Genomic DNA, 6,232 nt, shown 5'->3' on the forward strand with positions numbered 1-6,232 from the left:
AGCTATATGATAATATCAAATGGATACATAAAAATTTATTTAATAAATTTACTCTTTTTTGTTATAGATAACATTTCATCGAGTAGCTCTGTTTTTTGTTTATTTTGTGTTTTCCTCATATTTCTGTTTGGATATAATTTCAAACTTCCAGAAATTTGCAAGAATGGTACAAAGAACACCCAGATAGCCTTCACCTAAACTCACTTATTAACATCTTGTCTCATTTGCTCTATCATTTGCTTTATGTTGGGAGGAAAACTTTTTCTCTACCAACTTAGGTCAGATGGGGTGGTGGGGACCTGTGAATTAACTGACAATAGCCAGATTCACAGGAGAAAAGATTTACTTACATAGAGGTGGGAGCTCTCAGAATAGTTTATCTAGCAGCTTAGTAGAGGGGAAAAGAGTGTGGGTAGTTAAGAGCCACAGTGGGAATGTATGCAAGATTCCTGATGTAAAAGGCCATCTCCTTCCTGGCTGGAAACTCCCCTGGCAGGCAATTTATGGCAGCTTGATTCTCAATCACTGGTGCTAAGCGGCTGTTTACTCACAAACAGGAAAATTCCTCAAAGGGAGGAGGTTAATGACAGCTGGATATTCTGGGTCCTCTGCTTTAGTTGGGTAAGGAAATTTCAGATAAGATTTGTTTGGGCACCTTTTGTAGCTCAAATGTTTCTCATTTAAAATAATCCTTATGACTTTGTTGTGGACTATTAGTATCTTCATCTCGCTCCGTGTATATGGATGTCCAGTACACACACACACACGTTTGTTTATTTATTTTTATACTTACACTTATAGAAAGGAAGAAAAATATGCCACCCTAAAATATGTTCCTTTGGCATATTCATTATTTTAAGCTGATTATTGATTTTTTAAAAGATTTTATTAATTTATTTGAGAGAGAGACAAAGAGTGCACTCAAGCAGAGGGAAGGGCAGAGGGAAAGGAAGAGAGAGAATCTCAAGCAGACTCCCTGTTGAGTTTGAAGATCCGTGTGGGGCTCAACCCCAGGACCCTGAGATCATGACCTGAGCTGAAATCAAGAGTTGGACGCTTAACCCATTGAGCCACCCAGGTGCCCCTAAGTTGGTTATTTTTAAGAAACTGCAGACACAAGAAACTCTGGAAACCCAGGGGAAGTAATCTTTTCTTAAGAGACAGGTACATTGATAAGAAAAATCTCCTTTTGTAAAGGAGTCTTCCTGGCCATATCAGGAAAAGGAGGAAACTGTATGGTTTCTTAACCTCCACAAACTGTTACCAAATGAGAAGGTCTGCAGTTAATTCTGCATTACAACCTTACTGTTATTTACTGTGCTTTTCCTGGTAACCTCCCACAACCAACTCCCTATCCCCAACATTTTTTGTCTTTAGCTGAGGATGGTGTTTATAGTGATGACTTTGGCCATTTGGGGGAGTTACTCAGTTTTCCTGGGCCTCTCCCATGTATACAGAAGGTATACATGTTATTGAATTTTACTTGTTTTTGTCCTGTTGATCTGTCTTACATCAACTTAATTATTAGTCCAGCCAAAGAACCCAGACAAGAGGAAGGGAAAGCTTTTCCATGCCTGCAGATGGCGACCCTGAAGGACAAACTTCACTGACTTGACTTTGCTTGCTCTGAGTTGCCCCAGCTGAGTTCCTGGGATCTTTGACAGGAACCCGCAGAAGGTAGGAATTCTTACCACGTCCGGCTCCCAGTTCTCCACCTGGAGAGTCTGATGAAAGCAAGAGTGGGGAGGGAACATTTCCTTTTCTGAATATAGATTAGCACAAAAAGTATTTGTGAAACCAGTTTCTTTGATATAGTGACTCTGTTAAAGAATTGATTGTGGGTGACTGGTGAAAGAATTCACCCAACGCAGAACAAAGGAGATCAAAGTTAATTGATACACTGCAAGGGAGCAGTGGGCTGGACAGCAAAGGAGAGACTGTCTGCCAGGAGACAGTGATGGGGGGCAGCAATTAAAGGGGGAAGTGAGGAGGTATGGGAACATACGGAATTTTCCTCATTTGGTGACTGTGCCCGGTTGTAAGTAGCCTATCGGTCAGCTAGGACATACAGATATTTTGAGGTAGTTGCCTAATTAATGAGCCTGTTTGCATTCAGCCTGGTGGTCACTGTGGGCCCTTTTACCTCACTCAGGTTTGTATTACTCAAGCCTATTTCCTTAAAGTGGCCTCTACATTGGTAATGAATACTCTTGTTTTTTTATTGATCCTTTCCATCCCAGGGATAGTCACTATTTTTCTTTGTCTCTCTCTGTTGTGTCATTTGTTATCTTATTCTGTGTCCTGAGAGTGTGGCTGTAGCTTTGGAGCCACTGAGAGTATTCTGTCTGGTCTCTCAGCCCAAAAGTGAACCCTACTGGGGGTGTATTTTGGTGGCCAGTTGAATAGACAGGAATTCTGAGACACAAAGTCACAAGCAGCGTTCTCTTTGTCCAAACGTGCTAGCTCTCAGCGCAGTTCGTGATAGGACATCCTGGTCCATAAGGGGCTTTTGTCATCTCAACCTCTGTTGTCTTTTTAGTGCTGGGAAAAAGTCCCATTACAGTAGCATCTGTCTGCTATTACAGATTAGTGAGTCTGTGTCTGGAGGGATCTCATGCTCTTGTGGGAAATGGGAAATACTACTTTCACCAGAACATTCTTAGCATCTGTAAAAATGAAGGCCTTTGCAGTCTTAGATTGTCTTTGGGAGCAAGCTTTCTGGGATCTTGTGAGGTCCACATTTTTTGTGTGTGTGTGCACTCTTGTGGAATGACTTTTTCATTTTAGTTAAGCCATAAAAGTCTTATTGGTTGGAGGTGCTATTAAGAATAATAGTCCCTACTTATCAAGGGCCAGATGATGCATCCGTTGAATTAAGCAAACTTCTATATTCGAAATTTTTAAAAAAGAGAGCTCTGTTCCTAAATAATAGCTTATTGATACCTATGAAAGGACCAAATTAAAAAGTGGACACAAAGGTATAATAGGCTTAAAGGCTTCCTTCACAAGATGAAGGAACAGAAATTAGACTTAAGACAAAAATTAATGTTCACACCCAATGTAAATTCTCTTCCCCCAAACCTAACTCCGTCTGCCTGTTTTAACTTCCCCTTCCTTACAAGATTTTTAAGGAGCACTCTGGCCTAATCTCTAGGCCCAAAGTATAGAGGTTACTCATGTAAATGCTGAAAACCAGAAAGTAAAGTTAGCAGAAGCATCTAGGACAGGCAGTAGGACTAACTTTGCTATTTCCTACCGCTTGTACTTTCTAGGGCTCTGAAATCAGCCAGCCCCAGACCTTCCTATGCAATCTCTTTTGTGGGGCTATCCTAAACCCCTGAACAGCTACATATCTTTGAAATTATAAAGCCCTTCTCCCTCCACTTTCAGAATATCTTTCCAAATTTAGAGAGGATTTAGAAAGATTAGTGTCCATTCACAACCCACCTCACAGAGGAAACAGATGGTCAAAATTCCTCCTAGAGCCTCCTGAAAATGAACAGCTGAAAGGTAGCGTTCAGGGGCTGATAAAAGCCAAGGTTGAATTGTATACACAGAAAGAAGGCTCTTGTTAAAACACTTTATACAGACTTTTACAAAAGCATAATTTTTCTTAGTAAAATATAATGTATTATTAACCCCAGGGGTACATGTCTATGAATCATCAGGCTTACACAATTCACAGCACTCACCATAGCACATGCCCTCCCCAGTGTCCATCACACAGCCACCCTCTCCCTACTCCCTACTCTCCCCTCCAGCAACCCTCAGTTTGTTCCCTGACATTAAGTGTCTCTTATGGTTTGTTTTCCTCCCCAGTCCCATCTTGTTTCATATTTTCCCTCCTTACCCCCCACAAACCCTCACCCTGCCTCTCAAATTCCTCATATCAGAGAGATCATATGATAATTGTTTTGATTCCCACCTTAGTTGGAAATGTCCCTGATGTAAAGAAGCAAGTTTACCTGGAAAGATAGGTCAGTCCCTTGATATCCAGGCTGTAATCCTGTTTTTAGGAGTATTGGAAACAACTATTTTTGTCTTGCAGCTCTATCCAAAACCAGAAATGTGACTCTTAGAAGCTCTTTACCAATTCCCAGACCTCTTGTATTCATCTCAAAACACTTGCAGATACTGGGACATTGGAAATGGAATTTTCCTGCACTTCAAAAAAAGAAGGAATTGTATAAATTACCCTAGACCTCCCATAATATGCAAATGTGCCCCCAAAATGCCACCTCCAGAGAAAACTTGGATGCTTTCTCTGTGCCTTGGGTGACATAGATTTTCTACACTCTTCTCTAGGACCAGACAGCCACTCTTTGAAATGCAAACTTTAGGGAGAGATTTCTCATTAGTAGGGTTAAAAAAAAGAAAGAGAGAGAGATAGTATTTAGAAATTGGGCAAATGAAAAGTCTTCTCCACAAATATTGGTAACTGTGAGATCTATGTTTGTGTCTGTCTGTACATTTATGAGCATCTATAAATGTCTGTTGTACATGTGTGGTATTTTCTACCTCCAGATGGTATTGCCAAAATTAATTTGTGAACGACCTTTATTTATTTGGCTTAGACAGGGGTGCCTGGGTGGCCCAGTCTGTTAAACGTCCAACTCTTGGTTTTGGCTTGGGTCAGATCACACAGCACTGAGATTGAGCCCAGAGACGGGCTCTGCACTCAGCTTGGAGTTTGCTTAAGATTCTCTTTCCCTCTCCCTCGTCCCTCATGCTGATGATCTCTCTCTCTCTCTTGCTCAAATAAATAAATAAATATTTTTAAAAAATAAACATTTGGTTTAAACAAACTAGTGCTTATATACTTAATATTCATAGAAATTCTGAAAAAAATGTAACTCAGTAAAGAAACTAACCCAATTGATTTTCAAGTTCACCTGGTCTAGGATAATTTTTGGTAAATAAAAGCTACTTGAAATGTATTGGTTTAATTAAAATAGACATGTTTTCAGAGTTACCAACATTAAGTGCGATGTAGATAGACAACTACATGGGTTTGCTGATCAAATTCATACTATCTGTTACAAAATTTGTCAGCAACATGAATTTTCACAACTAATCTGAACATAATTATTAAGAACATGTGAATTAAATAGATATAAATAAGATTAAGGTTTATGAATGAACTTTTCAGTAATATTTTTGTCTACCAAAATAGTTTCCCCAGATCTTTCTGGCAACTTAAAACCTTAGAGTTTTATGTTAAATTAGATGATGGAAATTCATGAAATAGATCATTTCCAACTAAGATAAAATACTGAAACATTAATTACTGAGCTTAAGTTTATCTACTTTATCTTCTTATTACAGAGAAACTAAAGATGTTTATTTTGGGTTTGTTAGTAAACATGCCTTGTGCCACACTGAAAAATTGTACTATTAAAAGGGGGTACATGCTTCTAGGAAGTATCAAATGTATTCATAAATTTGCCCATCTAAAGAATGCTGGTATAACCAGCAATTTATAATTTCTTATTTCTTAGTTTTTACTAGAAATTAAAACTTCTAAGGGTTGAGAATTCTAGTATATGTAATTAAAACTGCTAGAAATAAAGAGGGACACATTTCTATATGCAAAGATAATAAGATGTGTACTTTTAGTAAGAAAAAGTATGAGGAATGGAATTGAATTTTTGTTGAAGGAAAAGAAAGTACTTTTGTCCTAAAGCAAACTGATTATTTCTGAATGGGAAAGAGAACTAGGGACAAACTAGAACAGACATAGAAAGCTGTGGGCTTACAAAAAAGGACTCTTGGAAAAGGAATTTTATGTGTGATCAAGAAGGATAAGACTAAATTAATTTGATATAAGGGCTTTAAAAATAAGCTTTAATATCAACAATGTACTTATAATAAAACTGGAACTTAGATTATTGGTTTGCTCCTGATAAGAGATTGTAAAGGGTCTTTCCTTACCTTTTGGGTATGGCCTAGAACGAAGAATTTATATTTTATCAAAATGACTTCCTGTGTTCTATGTTGTTTTCATCTGGTTTTTTATTACATTGAAGTAAACCTAGTCTTCTCAATATTAAAAGAGCTAAGTTTTTCTCAGAACTATGTAATCTTCTATCTTCGCCTTTGAAGTTTTTAATTGTCACTTAGTTAAGCAGATAACTAAGTATTTCACAGGGACCTATGATGCTATTTAGTCAATTGTCCAAACATTTTATTATTTTTGACCAAGTTTCCAAAATCAAATACTTTCAGAAAAAAG

Source organism: Lutra lutra, chromosome 1, assembly GCF_902655055.1.
Source record: "Lutra lutra chromosome 1, mLutLut1.2, whole genome shotgun sequence".
In the NCBI taxonomy this organism is placed as follows: domain Eukaryota; kingdom Metazoa; phylum Chordata; class Mammalia; order Carnivora; family Mustelidae; genus Lutra; species Lutra lutra.